This window comes from Papio anubis, chromosome 8 (genome assembly GCF_008728515.1).
Source record: "Papio anubis isolate 15944 chromosome 8, Panubis1.0, whole genome shotgun sequence".
Classification (NCBI taxonomy): domain Eukaryota; kingdom Metazoa; phylum Chordata; class Mammalia; order Primates; family Cercopithecidae; genus Papio; species Papio anubis.
In genome coordinates, this window is record NC_044983.1 from 113,040,833 (window position 1) to 113,057,013 (window position 16,181).

At 37.1% G+C, this 16,181-nt stretch overlaps 1 long non-coding RNA gene across 2 annotated transcripts in view; it reads right to left on the reverse strand.

Annotated features, from left to right (window-relative positions):
- LOC110744007 overlaps positions 1-16,181 on the reverse strand; it is a 79,748-nt gene that overhangs the window by 7,081 nt on the left and 56,486 nt on the right. The gene's annotated exons all lie outside the window — the stretch shown is intronic.

Below are 16,181 nucleotides of genomic sequence, written 5' to 3' on the forward strand. Positions count from 1 at the left end.
CTTTCTTTCTTTCTTTCTTTCTTTCTTTCTTTCTTTCTTTCTTTCTTTCTCTCTCTCTCTCTCTCTCTTTTTTTTGAGATGCAGTCTCATTCTGTTACCCAGGCTGGAGTACAGTGGTGTAATCTTAGCTCACTGCAACCTCCACCTCCCAGGCTCAAGCGATCCTCCTGCCTCAGCCTCCCAAGTAGCAGGGACTACAGGCACATATCATCAAGCCCAGCTAATTTTCGTATTTTTGTAGAGACTGGGTTTCGCCATGTTGCCCAAGTTAATCTTTAAACTCCTGGGCTCAAGCGATCCTCCCACCTCTGCCTCCCAAAGTGCTAGGATAACAGGCGTGAGTCACTACACCCAGCCAATAGCTATATTTCATTCTTTTTAACTATGGTATAGTATTCTAGTCTATGAACACACCACAACTTAGGAATCTATTAAACTGTTGGTAGACAATTTGAATGGTTTCCTATTTTCTGCTAGTATGAACAATGCTACTTGAACAATCTTGAATTTTCTGGTGTATTCATGCTAGAATTCCTCAAGGGCATGTATCTAGGAGTGTGGGTATGATTGTAGGGAATTTTCATCCACATCTCTACTCTATAATGACACACTGCTTTCTGGTTCTACTAGTTTATACTCTTGTGCACAAGAGATGACTATTCCTATTGTCCATATCCTCACTACACTTGATATTAATGACCTTTTAATTTTTTAATAAACTGGTAGGCATGAAATGATACCCCATTGAGATTTTATTTAGCATTTCCCTGCTTAACAATAAGGTTGAGCATTTTGTCTTATGTTTATGGTAATTTGTATTTCCTCCTCTATAAAATATATGGTTTTCTTTTTGCTGTTAGTTTCATTGCAGTGTTCATCTTTTCGAACACAAATCTTTAGTCATTGACATGGATTGCAAATTACTTATTTCAGTAAAAGTCTTTCTCTTCATTGCCTATAAGGTGTTTTTACTCTATAAATGAAAGCTTTAAATTGAAATGTACATACATTTTATCATCAATTTCCCTTGGACTCTGTAATTTGCTTAAGAAACAATTTTACTTCAAATGCATATGACTATTCCAAATATTCTTAGAAGTTTTGAAAAACTGCCTTTTACATCTTTCATCTGGTTGGAATTGTAGTTTATAGTTTGTAATACAGAACTGCTTTTTTAATTTTTCATTTGTATAATCAATAGTGCAAGCACCATTTATTAAATAGTTGATTCTTTCCTCACTGATCTACAATTGCTGAACTGACATAAATTAAGTTTCATGTATGCTGTGAGCCTGTTTCTGAGGTCCCTGTTTAGTTGAATTTGTCACTGACTAAATCCCTGTAGCAATAACACGTTGTTATAATTACAATAGCTTTAAACTAAAATTAAATCTGGTAGAACAAGTCCCTTTCCTTATATGAAAACGTTCTTCAGAAATGTTTGAACTAACTTTTGTCTAGGTAATTAATGTGAGATATTTCCTCCTTTTAGTACAGGTGTTCAGAGCTATAAATTTCCCCTTAAGCATTTCTTATGCAAGATGAACACTTTAGATTCGAAGACACAAATAGGTTGAAAGTAAAATAATGCGGAAAGATATAGCATTCCAACAGTAATCAAAAAAGAAGTGAAGTCACTATGTTTATATAAGACAAAATAGATTTCAAGGCAAAAATTATTACTATAGACAAGGATATTTTATAATGATGAAAGGGCCAATCCACCAAGAAGATAAAACAATTATAAACCTATATGCACTTAACAGAAGGGTCTGGGAAAACATGAAGCAAAATTGACAGAATTGAAGGGAGAAATACATTAATTCAGTACTCTAATCTCAGTAATGGATAGAACAACTAGACAGAAGATCAACACGTAATAGAAGACTTGAGCAACAGTATAAACAAACTGGGCCTTGCAGCAGCTGCAGAACACTCCATGAAACAACAGAATACTTGTCCGTCTCAAGCGCACATTGAACCTTCCCCAGCACGGAACATAGGTTAGGCCATAAAAGACATCTCAGTAAATTTAAAAGGACTAAAATTGCACAAGTATGTTCCTAGACCATAATGGGAAAAGATCAATGACACAAGGAAATTTAGGAAATAGGTAATTCACAGATATGTGGAAATTAAACACACAATATTAAATAACCACTGGGCCAAAAAAAGAACTCACAAAGAAAATTTAAAAATAGATCGAGTTTTTTAAAAAGTGCTATGGCAACTTAAGTTTCACATACAAAAGAATGAAGTTGGATCCCTATGTCATATTATGTGCAAAAATTAACTCAAAATCGATAAAATATCTAAATATAAAGACTGAGATTATAAAACTCTTAGAAGAAAACATAGGTGTAAAATCTTCATGACTTTGGATTAGGCGATGGTTCTTAAATATGACATCAAAAGCACAAGCAATAAAATTTTTAAAAAGTACATTGGACTTCATTAAAATTAAAACTTCTGTGCTGCAGATGAATACAGTAAAAAAAGAAACCTAAAGAATAGGAGAGCTTATCTGCAAATCATATATCTTGTTCAGCTCTCATATCCAGAATATATAAAGGATTCTTATAATTCAATAATAAAAATACAAATAACACAATTTTTAAAATGGGCAAAAGATTTGAACAGACATTTCTACAAATACATATATGAATATGTACATGGGCCAATAAGTACATGAAATGGTGTTGAACATCAATTGTCCTTAGAGAAATGAAAAGCTACAGTGACATACTACTTCACACTCACAAGCCTGGCTATAATAAAAAAAAGACAGGAAAACAAACCACAGGTGTTGCTGAAGATGTGAAGAAACTGGGACCCTCATACATTGTTCAGGGGGAATGTAAAATGGTGCAACTGCTTTGGAAAACATTTCAGCAGTTTCTAAAAAAGTTAAACATAAACTTACCTTTAAGATTCAGCAGTTCTACTCCTAGATATACACTCAAGACGACTAGGTATATATAAACATATATTTCCTTTATGCCTGCATACACCCTTAGATATATGTAGATATAAATATATGCCCAAACAAAATCTTGTGTATGGATGTTGCTAAAAGCATTATTCACAGTAGCCAGAAAATAGAAACAATCCAAATATCCATCAGCTGATGAATAAAGAAAATGTGGTATATTTATATGATAAATATTATTTGAACATAAAAAAGAATGAAGGACTGATACATGCTATAATATGGATGAAGCTTGAAGACATTATACTAAGTAATGAAATTCGTCCCAAAAGGCCACATATTGTATAATTCCACTTGTATGAAATGAGAAATTTCTATGGATCTTTTACGTTTCCTTGAAAATTATATATATTCTACAACTGTTGGATACAGTGTACTATATATATCTATCAGGTTCCATTCAAATCTTCTTCAGTCTTTCTCAGTTTTTAATGTGCTTGATCTACAAATGAAAGACAAATGTTTAAATCTCCCACTTTGATAGTGAAATTGTCACTTTCTCCTTGTAGTCCTATTAATTTTCATTGTATATGCTTGAGGCTATTGGGTCCATACGAGTTTAGAATTATTACATCTTCTTAGCAAATAGAATATTTTATCATTATTTAATTGGCATCTTTATTTCTAGTAATATTTCTTTCCTTAAAATATATTTTGCCAGATATTAACATAATTACATCAACTAGCTGTAATTATATATATTTTCAACTAACACTGTAAGCTTATTAAAGGATTCTTTTACATTCAATGTGCCATAATTGATTACATTAATAAGAACAATTTGAAGGATTTTAAATTTTATAAAGTACCTTTTCATGTGGTCTTTTACTTTTTCATTAAGGTATTTCATTCAAAAGCATCTGATGTTCCTGTCAGTTTCTCAAAACATCTGAAAGTTTTAAATTGCTAACCAACATACAATCATGTCCATGTCACGAGTTATGTCAAATGATACCAAAATATGCTGGCTTAATTACTATCACACAAAGAACCTTCTTAATTAATCAGCTGATATAATGGACAATTAAACTGTTTTCGAAGTTAGAATTACATAGTCGTAAAACTAGGTGTAAATACTTTCTCTGCTCTGTAATATATAAAATGGGCTTTAACATGACATTAAAGTAAGTCTTTTTTTAACCAATGCTTGCTCTGGATTATATTTACTCTGCAAAATATAAATCTTCTTTATCAATAACTTCAATCTGTCAATTTATCTCACTACTTTTCTTTTCATTGCTGCTCTCATTGACCTGTATTTTCTCTGCAATTTCAAGGACAGTGCCATAACAACAGCAATAATACCTTTCATCTCATATAGCTCTTTGAAGTGTAAAAAGCACTTGTAGGCATATTAGTAGGTGCTCAATAACTAGTTGTTGAACTGAATTATCCTGCTTCTTCATGATTACCAAATAGGAATTTAACAATGACACAATCAAGAATGCTCTGTGTGTGGTGCTGAATGTTCCGGAAGCTGAGTCTGTTCCCAATCTCTATGTCTGTGTCTCCAGCCTTATGCACTTGAAATGTGTACTGCAATTTCCTTCATTATTATGTGCTAAGAGTGCAGCCAAGAAAGACTGCTCACCTCTATGAAGTATACCTAAGCCAAGGATGCTAAATTCCATCCTTACCATCGAATACAGATTTTCTATGAAAAGGTCAATCCATTTTTTAAAAGCTGAATGGAGAACTGGAAAGTAATTTACAGCTGATTAATATTTAGGGACCAAAAAATCCAATACGAGAATATTTCCCAGATTTATTGAACTTTGATTATGACTTGACTGATTTTCATTTTTTCATTCACTCAGTTCTTACCTCTTTTTGGTTCTGAACTAGTCAGTGGAATGTCACTGGCCATGTTGAGCTTCGTAATTCTGCTACCTTTATTGAATTAATCTATTTCTATGGCAAGACTGCCAGCTTGAGATAGTCTTTTGCCTGCTGAGCCATTTGCAGTGATGGATGACACGAGGAATAGCAACACTTTCCAATTTGGCATCTTTTAGGCATTAACTGGGTCTTTTATTACACATCCTTTCAGTCTTACTCTTATTTTTCTTTGAACTCATTGACTTCTAGACAAGAAAATGACACATTTCCTTAAGGAATCCCCTTTAGCTAGCAGTTGATGTCATTTTAAAAGGAACTTTTCAGAAAAGACAGAAGTGACTCTTAAAACTTAATGTTCTTCCTTTGGAGATAAGGTGAAAATTTTATTAAAATGCGTGAACAAGTATTTGTTTACCTAATAAAAGAATATATTGTATAGAGAGAACTGTCTGAAGCTTGAAATTGGCATTTTATGAAAATTAAGATATGAAAATTAAGATATTTAATAATTTACAGCATTTGTAGTAACTTTATGTGTAAGCAATGATTATTGCTGTTTGAATGATATTTTCATTTCTCTCCTTCCATATGTAGGATAGATTTACAGTTCCTGACCCCCTTATGGTTGAGTGGGGTTATTCAGCTAGTTCCACCTACTGAATTGTCTGCTTATATGAGTGTGTCATTTCTGAGCTGTGTCACGCAACGTGAGGTCCTCAAGGGTTCTCTTTTCCCTCTGGCTGGCAACTGACAATGTTTGAGACAATGACTATCTTGTCAGTCAGTCTGATTCACCAAGGCACTACTTCAAGGAATCAGCCTCTGCTGATTTGCAATGGACAGGTAGCATGACCAACAAACAATCCTTTGTTACCTAAACTACTGAGATTTGGGGTTTGTTACTGCAGCATAAACAAGTTTTATGCTTTATTTTAAAGATATTATGGAACTTGCTAGTACCAATAGGTACAAACTATAAATTAGCCCAGGATACTGTTTAGTTAGAGATGAACCATCCATGATAGGCTCTTAAAGATTTCTAACGTTTTAAGGTTGTTAATAAATTCTTTAAGTTTGAGGTTGTTAATAAGGACCACCATATTTCCTCACAAATTCTGCCTAGCGTTGCTGAACAGAGTCAGACATTAAACATTCTGGATGTAAGTAAACCATAAACATTTTGAACTTTTGAAAAGCAATGCAGCCAGATTTGTTAAGTCATGGATTTAAGAATATCAGTTTTTTCTCTGACTGCATTCCTTATCAGCACTTTTGTAACTGCTTGAAGCCTTGGTTTTCTCAACTGTAATATGAAAATGATAATATTTCCATGTGATGGTTATGGAAAAAACACCAGTGAGAACAATATAACCCTCTTATAAAAAAGGAGTAAGCGTTTGTTCCAGTGCTGGGCCTGAAGGAAGCGCTCAGTCAATCCTGCCTTTCCTCCTGTTTTGAAGGGATAATGACACAAATTCAAACCTCTTACCAATATTGTAGGGATGCTACTCCACACACCACCCACTTTTCCTCTCTTTTCTGTTCTGATTCTTTCTTGTTCTGCTTTATGTTTCATGAGAAAAATCAGCCTGAGTTACAAAGTATGGCTTTTGTGCCACCAAGTCATTGGTAAGAGGAGCATGGTGATAATGACAGCAGCCCTGTCTCATCTGTTGTGTGCCTGGTCCTCTCTGCAGGCACTTTCCACAAGTTTTTCTCCTTACAACGGCCCAGTAAGGTGGACATTTTTTCCCTCATTTTGCAAATGAGAGGATTAAGGGTAGATATTTGGATAAGGTTATGTATCTATTAATTGATACTACCAGAATTTGATCCAAGATGTCTGAAGACTGTGCTCTTCACCACCAAATAGGGGAAGCATATACCCAGGTTTGCCTCCAGCAGTCTCTGTGTATAACAAGTATCCTGGCATTCTATCTGGTTTAGCATTTGTCTTAGATTTTTCATCTTTACAAATGTATTATTATTAATAGTTGCATTAAAACATGCCAGGTGATACAGTTTGGCTGTTTCCCCACCCAAATCCCACCTTGAATTCCCATGTATTGTGGGAGGGACCTGGTGGGAGGTAATTGAATCATAGGGACAGGTCTTTCCCTGTTCTCGTGATAGTGAGTAAGTCTCACGAGATCTGATGGTTCTATTAGGGGGAGTTTCCCTGCACAAGCTCTCTTTCTTTGCCTGATGCCGTCCATGTAAGACATGCCGTTTGCCTTCTGCTGTGATTGTGAGGTTTCCCCAACCACGGGGAACTGTAAGTCCATTAAACCTCTTTATTTTGTAAATTGCCCTGTCTCTGGTATGTCTTTATCAGCAGCATGAAAACAGATAATACACCAGATTTGCTAGGCTTCCACTTCACTGCCAGCCTCTGCCATGGTTTCATCTAGTCTCAGTGCAAAATGCATGGGCCATAAACACAGTTCCTAATTTAACATGTGGTTATATTCGAAAAACAACCAAAGATCACCTTTCTGTCTTCTCCTGACTCTTTCTGGATGCAATGTAACTAGTACCTTTTTTAAGGAAATGAAGAGACTTTGTACACTAGGGTCTGGGAAGAAGCTAAATCCTGGTAATGGTGGCAGAAGTATCCAACAGGCCTACCCCTATCAAGCAAATGGAGCTAGCATGCACATGGTAGCATGGCCTGTGCTACAGCCTACAAGATGCATGAAACATCAAACCAGGCTGTAAAGTTAGGAAAGCTTGGAAATGGTAGGTTAGGTATATATAAAGCACATGGGAATAAAAACAGAGAGTTCTTTCACAGAGCATATACAGAGTACTTCCTAGTACAGTGGTTTTATCATTTATTATATGCTATAAATCAGTAACTTTTTATTTATGCTCTTATTTGGTAGCTTTTTAAAAACTTTATAACTCTTTTCAGGAGCAATAAATTCTAAGGGGGGGGAAGCACATGTTTAATAAAATTTTAAGTACAGAATTTCTACTTTTTAAGAAAATTGACAAATATGTAACTTACACAAAATGTTTGCTGGCATTTGACATCTAACTTGGGGACCGTAATGATATTAGTTATCATTTGAAAAGGCGCAAGTCTACCAAAGAAACATCAGCATCGATTTCAAAAGCTAGTAGTTACTTTGTGCAGGTTTTCTTGAAAGTAATGATTTAGTGAAACTTATCAGTAAACATATTAAAACAGCAAAAGAGGAAGGAACAAATAGAAGGATGAACCCTCACGGGAGTGCTGTGTTTAACATTTAAATTTAGAATACTATAAATGCACTTTAGAGTATCTCAACTTGTGGTGTAACACTTTTTTGAGGGAACTTCTATTTTTAATCAGGTGAACTTATATTCTGACCAGAAAGGAGTGAAAATAAGAATGCTTATGAGTCTCCAACATTTGAATTTAGAGAAACAGTCAAAGGAATCATAGATACAACTTAGTTGAAAAACTTCGATTAAAATATTTTTCAAAGAAAGATATGCAGGTAAAAAGAGAGTATGTGTGAAAAGTATTTGAGCTATGTACACATTTTTATTTTAAAAATGGAATTAAATTTGAAACGATCAGCATATTTAATTTACTCATCCATGCACCATAACTTTTTAGTTAAGCAAGTACACTCTTTTCAGATACTAAAGTACCTGAAAAACTCAAAACAAAGAAATGCTACTACATGGTGGATATTTTAATCAGCCATAAACTACTTAGAGTAAGACTGCAGGCAATTTTGTGAAAAAAAAATTTAATGACACCATGTTGAAAAAAATATCAGACAAATGGCATTAGAAACAAATATAGCAAAGAAATTGATTAACATATGTGAAGTGTATCAAATCTAGTTATTGCTTATGTTATTTTAAATGTTTCAGATAATTGATGTAATAAAGTGAAGATTTTTATTTTGCTTAAATGTAAATGCATATGTGCTATTTTTATTTTTAGAAAAAATTTATTTTTGAAAATTGTTTTAACAGAACTAGTTTATAAATACAAATGTATTTTATAAAAACAATTGTATTCATTAACAAATGAGTATTCCAAAAATGCTAAAATTTTAATTTTCAAGTGTGGCCTTGCAGTCTAACAATTATTTAGCTACTTGTCCCAAACAGGGAGTCTGTACGCACAGCCTGCAGCGTATGGTAAGTGACAGTCTTTGTTTTCATCTCAGCTCCCCGGATGTAGAAGGTCAGCTTCATCCAAGGCATCATGGTGAATTCTTTGGACAGTTGTTTTAAGTAAAAAATTGAACATCATCATTCTGCTGCCTCTCCTAATTTTAAAGGGAAGTGTCTTTCTTTTGGGTTCTTTTTGATTCACCAGCATCAAGGATTCCAGGACACAGCAGTCACCTGAGAGTTATGGCTGATAAATGTCTTCATTGCCTCAAAGAATTGTTCCGGGGCCATGACACGCTCTCCAGCATTGCCTGAATTCCAAACGGAACTACATGCCTTTGTGACTTTGAAGATTAATCTCTGTCACTCACAGCTCGTTGGCTTCCCTTGCTCATTTCTGCAATGTCTGCAGATGGTGTGGTGCTCTGCGCCAGAGTTATTTACCCACAAGTTCCTTCACACATAGCTCCCTCTTTGAGCCATTCCAGGGAGAGTTAAATACTGAACAATTACGCAACTCTTTTGTCAACCCGTGGGCCTTTCCAGCTCTGGTCCAAAAGAAAGTATCTGCAGCAATACCTGCTATTCCTGGAGGCTGCTGCTGTCTCTCAACTGAATGCAGCCGAGACATTGCCTTCAAGAAGCCTCTCAACCCACAAAAATAAACATTTTCAAAATATACACAGACAACACATTTTTCATTGGTAAACATTCCTTAACACACTTCCCAGGCTGCCTGCTGCTTCACTGCATTTTTCTCCCAGAAGTCAAATTGCAGAATTCATCATCCTCTAGCTTTTTATTAATTCACAAGTCAGCAAATATTTTGGCACTGAGTACCACAGCTTTGTCAGAAAGATGTAAGGTAGAAGGGAAAGATGGAAAAGGAACAGGGAAAAATAGTAATTGTGGAGGTAAGTTCTTTACATTCATTTTTAAATTTTCCATAACCACTATGAGTATCTTTATTATCCTATTTTACATATGTAGGAAACTGAGACTCAAAGTGATGAAATAATTTGCCCGAAGTCACACCCCCAATAATGATGGAACAAGGACTTGAATCCAGGCAGTTTACTTTTAAAGCCTGCAGTTATAACCCCTAAGCTATATCTCTTCACACTGTAGAGAAAGTAGGAGCAGAAGAAAGAGGAGAAAAAAGAAAACATGGGGAAAGGGATGGGAAAGAGAAGACACGTGGAAAGAAGAAAAGTGGAAAGTGGTGATCAGAGGAGTGAGGAGGAATAAAGAAAAAACACTGGCAAGAGGGAGGAAAAGAGAGCTGAGAGAGAGAGAAGATGGGAACAGGGAGAGGAAGAGGGGAAGGGGGAGAGAGAGGGGACAGAGGGAGAAACAGAGAGGAGAGAGAGAGGAAAAAAGAGAGAAGGGGCTGGGAGAGGAGCATGTAAAGTAAGTAATAATCCCAAGACCTTCTATGGTTCATATCTTGGGTAATTTGTGCCTTGATAAATCTGAAATAAATACAACAATTTTTTAAAAGCCATCATATTTTTTAACAACTTTATTTATTTATTTATTTTTGTACTTTAAGAGTCGTTACCATTGATTCACTAGAGGAACCTTCAAGTATTAGAAGGACACTGACTTTCAAATCAGTAAGGTTCAATTTCCTCTTCTGGAAATTAGAAATAAATACTTAGCGACCTCATATATCATTATAAATAAGTTCTGTCAGTAAAGCATTGGAAATTGCAAATCAACTTCCTTTGCGCTGAGTACCATCACTTTGGTCATGGAACTAAGGCACAGAAAGGGAGAACTGGGAAAACGAAGAAGAAATAGTAACAACAAATAGCTGGCATTGAGCACTTGTTATGTGTCAAGGACTGTGTGTACTACCATGGTGCACTCAGGAAGTTTAAGTTCTCTTGCTCTCTCCTCTCAAATAAAAGCAAGTGCTGGCTGGTACTTCTAGACCTAGACCTCCTAAACCCTAGCCAAGAGGTAGAACATAAAGTAGTGGTTATGAGAATAGGCCCAGAGCAATATTGTGTTTAATTGCTGCTCCTCCATCGAGCCCCTTATTCTCATGGCCCCCTAGATGCATTCTCTGCTTTGCGCTGAACTCTATGAACTGCACCTCTCGGCTGCTTCCTCTTCCTAGATGGCTGGGGGACACAAGCTCTCCTCTCTCCTCTTTTCCTCCCAAATACCCAAGACATGATTGATTTGGGCAGGAAAGGACTTCCTCTCCTTAAAGCTATAGCTCCCATCAAGGGATTTCTCTCACACAGTTAGTTGTTACCATTTCAGTAACACTTTTTCTAGGGATACTAAAGGATTCTAATTGTTGCTCATCTTTGGAGATTTTGGAACTATGTCTTGTGGGTTCCCTTAATGCTACCCTCGTCTCCATAAATAATTCTATCATTAAACTGTTTCAATTATCTTTTAAGAATTTGCCATCTGTTTCTATCACCACTCCGACACAGATGTGAACTGTCTGTGGGATCTTAGATAAGTTCCCTAGCATCGCCAGCCTCAGTTTCATCATCTATAAAACTGGGGTGTTGTATTTCATGGGGAAGATCTGAAGAGTGAATAAAAGTGTGTGTGCTTTGTTGCTTAACTTCTTGCCAGGCACATACACAGTAGTAGTATTTACAACCTACTTAGAAAATATGAATGCATATGAGGTCAGACTTAAATATGAATTACCCCCATCTCCTGCCACTACACATACAGACCTTTACCCCAGGAAGTTCTCTGTGGTATCCAAAATGCAAGTGATTATCTTCATTTCATGGTCTCTGGTAGTTTCTGCCTTATTCTATTTCTAGTGGGTCTAGGATTTTCAGCATTTTCATGGAGTTTGTGAAACTCAGAGGATAAAACAGAAAGCCATGTAAGTATATGTGGGATCAGTCTGCCTGCCTGGAAGACAGATGACTGACCCTTTATACAACTAGATGGAAGCTAATCTAAATCCTAGTGGGTTCTGCCAGAACCCAAGGACCGCCAAAACCATCCTTTTAATTTAAGGAATAAATCCTAACAGTATCCAATGGTCTGGTCCTCATAATTATCACATTTCTTAGACATATCAGATACAGGAACACCCCACTGCTCTACCATTGCTCTGTGTCTGGGGATTGCAAATAGGTTTCTTGTTAAGTGCCAACTTGGATCAATTGGCAGTGTTGCCTGAAGTGCTGGGTGAAGAAAACTTCTCAGGCCAAGTGCAGGCTCAGCAGTAAAAATAAGCATTGTGATTGATTAACAATGTCTGCTATGGACCCGGGGTGAGGGGGAGAACTCCCACACTTGCTGTGTGTTTGCTGACCATGCATTATAATGTGAAGGGATTTTCTGGAAGAAAGTAGAATGGGGTGGTGGCATCCCAGTGACTTTCAGCCTTCATGGCTGAAAATATTCTTTTTGCACTCTTCTCTTGCAGAACCTATTTCAAATAAAAGGTAATGACTGAGATTACAGATACATTTTATCATTTAAACCTTTCATTTTTATGCGCATTTGCATTCAGCAGTAAAATTATAACACATATTTGGTATCTGTTGTAAGCATCTGGGGATGGTTTATATTATAGAGATTCAAGAAATAGAACTCTCTACTGGACAGTGATTCAGTCAGATATGTTCAACATAGCTCACTGAGCTCATCTCATCAATGATACGTTCACGCAGCTAAAGGCAAATGTTTAAACATTTAGTTAATGCACCATATGTCTTAAATGTTTTAGTTCCATCTGACATTTTAAAAAATCCATTTTAGTGGAAACCCGCCAAGTAAATTTACTTCTCTGGAAGATGATTATTCTATTCATCTTAAATCCAATTCTCCTGGACCTCTCAAACACAATGAACTCTTAATTTGTAGGCTTCCAATCCAAAGACAGGGCTGTCTTCATGTTCTGCCTCCTGAAGTGTGGGGAAATGCCTGATCAGGTGGTTCCATGTAATATAGTTTATGTCCTGAGGTCCACACAGCTAGGTGTAGGCAAAGGTGGCTCCAGAAGAACTAATTATCATCTCTGGGGGCTCAGCAGGGTGGTAAGTGAAAGGCAAAATGGAGGACTATGAAAATAAAAGGAACAAAGTCAGAGAAATATGAGAATCAGAGTAGGAAAAACAAGAACAAAAGACAAAGGTAAATAAAGAACATTTACAACAGGATGTGGTTATAACTCTTGTGTTTCAAGTCACACATTCCTAGCAATTAAAAACAATACTGAAGGTAAAAATAATAACCATAGAACTGTGAGGCTTAGGCATAGTGGTTAAAAACACAAACCTTGCTATCAAATAAATTAAAGTCTCAAATCTTGGCTCTACCAATTACTAGCTGTGACCTTAGGCAAATTATTTCATCACTCTGAGCCTAGTTTCCTCACAGGGTTGATTAAAATATTAAACATGTATAGTGGGTGAGTATAAAACTCAGATTTGCAAAAAAAGTAACTTAATTTTTAATAAGTAAATTCAACTTCATGTATAAACTCCTAGTCTGCCCATAACTTAAAATATATTTTATCACATTGCAGTATACTCAATTTGTATTCAGTGATTTTTATAAAGCCACTTAAAGTATCACTCTATCAGTCTTTATCCCATTCCAATCTTAGACATTTTTGGGTAAGAATTAATCATTTCTAAGGCTTCCCCTACTACACCTCACCATCTACCTGATGGTAAGTTAGTAGAGAGGAGAGGCGTGTCATATAATGTCCTAGCCTCTAACCCTTGCTGGTCTTCAGTTGAGAGAACTCATTCTGCTTGGCCTTTGGCCACCAGCCTTTGTCCTTTTTCATCTCTTCTGGTGAAGTTACTCTCACCAAGCCCTGGACATCTTGAGTTGGCATCCATTCAAATCAAGCAGGTCCCACTTGACCTTTGTGATGGTTTGCTGCCACTCCTAGCTAATGCCTCTGGTCCAAAGGTCCTTGCCTTCCGCAGCTTTGCTGTCCTTATCTCTGACCTCTTGCTGTCCATCAGTCCTCTCTATAATTCTGTGAACTTTGATTTTCAGAATCCAGGATTTTGATGAGGTATGTTATTTGAACTAGAAAAGCTGAGCTTTACAAATTAAGAGCCAAGGGGTTTTATTTAGCGTGAGTCTTGATGTGGGGAAGAGTGAGAATTTGACCGAAGGGCAGTTTTTGTCTCTGGGGCTAGAATGGAAGATCAGCAGATGGAGCCTAATATGGGGAGAAGCAAAATTGAGGTGCAGAAAAGTGAACTTATTTTCCCATCCCCTTCAAGTTAATGTTGGGGGTTGGCGGGGACTGGATCTAGACACTGATAGTTAGGGTCAGGGGATATCAAAACTAGGTGCTTATTCCTTGCCTCCCCAGAGTTCATGCCTTTCAGAGATGACCTGAGCCTCCATGGCAGCAAGGTCAACATGGTGTAGATGCTGGAATAGAAATGAATGAGGATTGTTCCAGAGGGAAGGGCTTGAGAGAGCATTCTCCCACCCCCTGCCCTCCATTCAGCCCTTGTCCCATTCCCTGTGATCCGTGGGGAATTTGAAGTTTCCAGGAGCCTAGAAATGGAACAGGAGATACACCCAGCCCCAAAGAATCAGCAGCTCCAGGGATAGCAAAAGTGAGACTCAAGTCCACCATAGAGAAATCACCAGGCCTTAAATGAGATGTGCAAACAAGTGACCCTGCTGTAGACACGTTAGAAAGGGCTACAGCTTGAACCCTTTCCGAGGAGAAGGCCAGAGGGACCTCAGGCCCTAACACCTCAAGAAGTAAGTATTCCTCCGCTCCCAGGCCCTGTCTGGGAAAGGAAGAGAGGGGAATTAACTATCCAAACAGCCCTCCATTTTAAGCCAGAAAGCTGAGAACACTTTAATTGGTGAGAACAAACATTTTCCCCATCAATAGGGTAGGAGAGCAAGAGGTAAAGTCAGAGAAAATAATTGACTGACTTATGGAAAATAAAGGAAGACTGGGGGAGGAATTAGTTCTTATATTTGTTTTTACTGTATGTACTAGTCTGCTCAGGCTGCCGTGACAGAATACCACAGACTTTTCTAAGGTGGCTTAGAAAACAGAATTTTATCTTCTCTCAGCTATAGAGGCTCAAAGTTCCAGATCAAAGTGACGTCAGGACTGGTTTCTGATGAAGCCTTTCTCCTTGGTTTGGAGATGGTGCCTTATTTCTGTGTCCTCACATGGCCTTCTATGTGCACAGAGAAACAGAGCTCTGGTGTCCCTTCCTCTTCTCATAAGGACACCTGTCCTCTTGGATTAGGGCCCTACCCTTATGACCCCTTTTAATTTCAAATACAGTCACATGGAGGGTTTGGGCTATAACATGTACATTACGGAGGGAAAAAATTCTAGCCATAACAGTATATGAACTTAACTTGTAACATAAATTTTTTGTCTATATTATGCACGTAAACACCTTAGTCCAGCACTTTGATTTAATAAGTGATTAACAAGAGGGAAATATAATATTACTGTTATATTATAATAATAAAATTAGCTAATTTGCAATATGTGCCAGACATTTTTTATGTGCTTTGTGTATGCTATTGCATTGACCCTAACAACAGTTTATAAGAAATACACTATTACTCTCTGCCTTTACTCCTCTCAGTTCTCCTAGAAAAATAACCTCCCACCCTATACCCAAGGCTTGGCCTTATAGTTTTAATAATCCAAAATTGGGTGTCTTTCTTGGGATAGTAGCTTAATTGGAAACCATGAGGATTCAGCTTTCTTCCTCTTCACTTTCTCTGGCTAAGTAAGGTGATATCTTCAGTCACTTCTGACACCAAAAAATGTCAGTCATGCTTCTGGTACTCACTGAAGGCACCATAACAATGGCTTGGACTAATGAAGGACCTGCCACTGATTCCACCACACTGAAGATACAGAGCAACAAGGTCACTGAGGCAGCCACATTCCTGTCATCACCAGTGTTACTGTAGCTATGCCAATCCTGCTGCTTGTCCAAGCCATGCCATCCTGTTAGCACCCAAGCCAATGACCCTCCAGATCAGACCACTGCTGGGGCTTCATTCACTGTGCTCTGCCCGGAAATATCCATCCCTCCTAAACTTCTGCGTCTTTCCTACCCTTAGATCTCCCCATCCTCAATGTTTATGTTGATTTTCTGAATCTTATGATGAATATAACTTGGGTTCCGCATAAAGAAAACAAATGGAGACCCAGAAAATACAAGAATAAGAACAACGTCCAAAATGGATTAGGTGAGGACTAAGGTTGGAGGTGCAA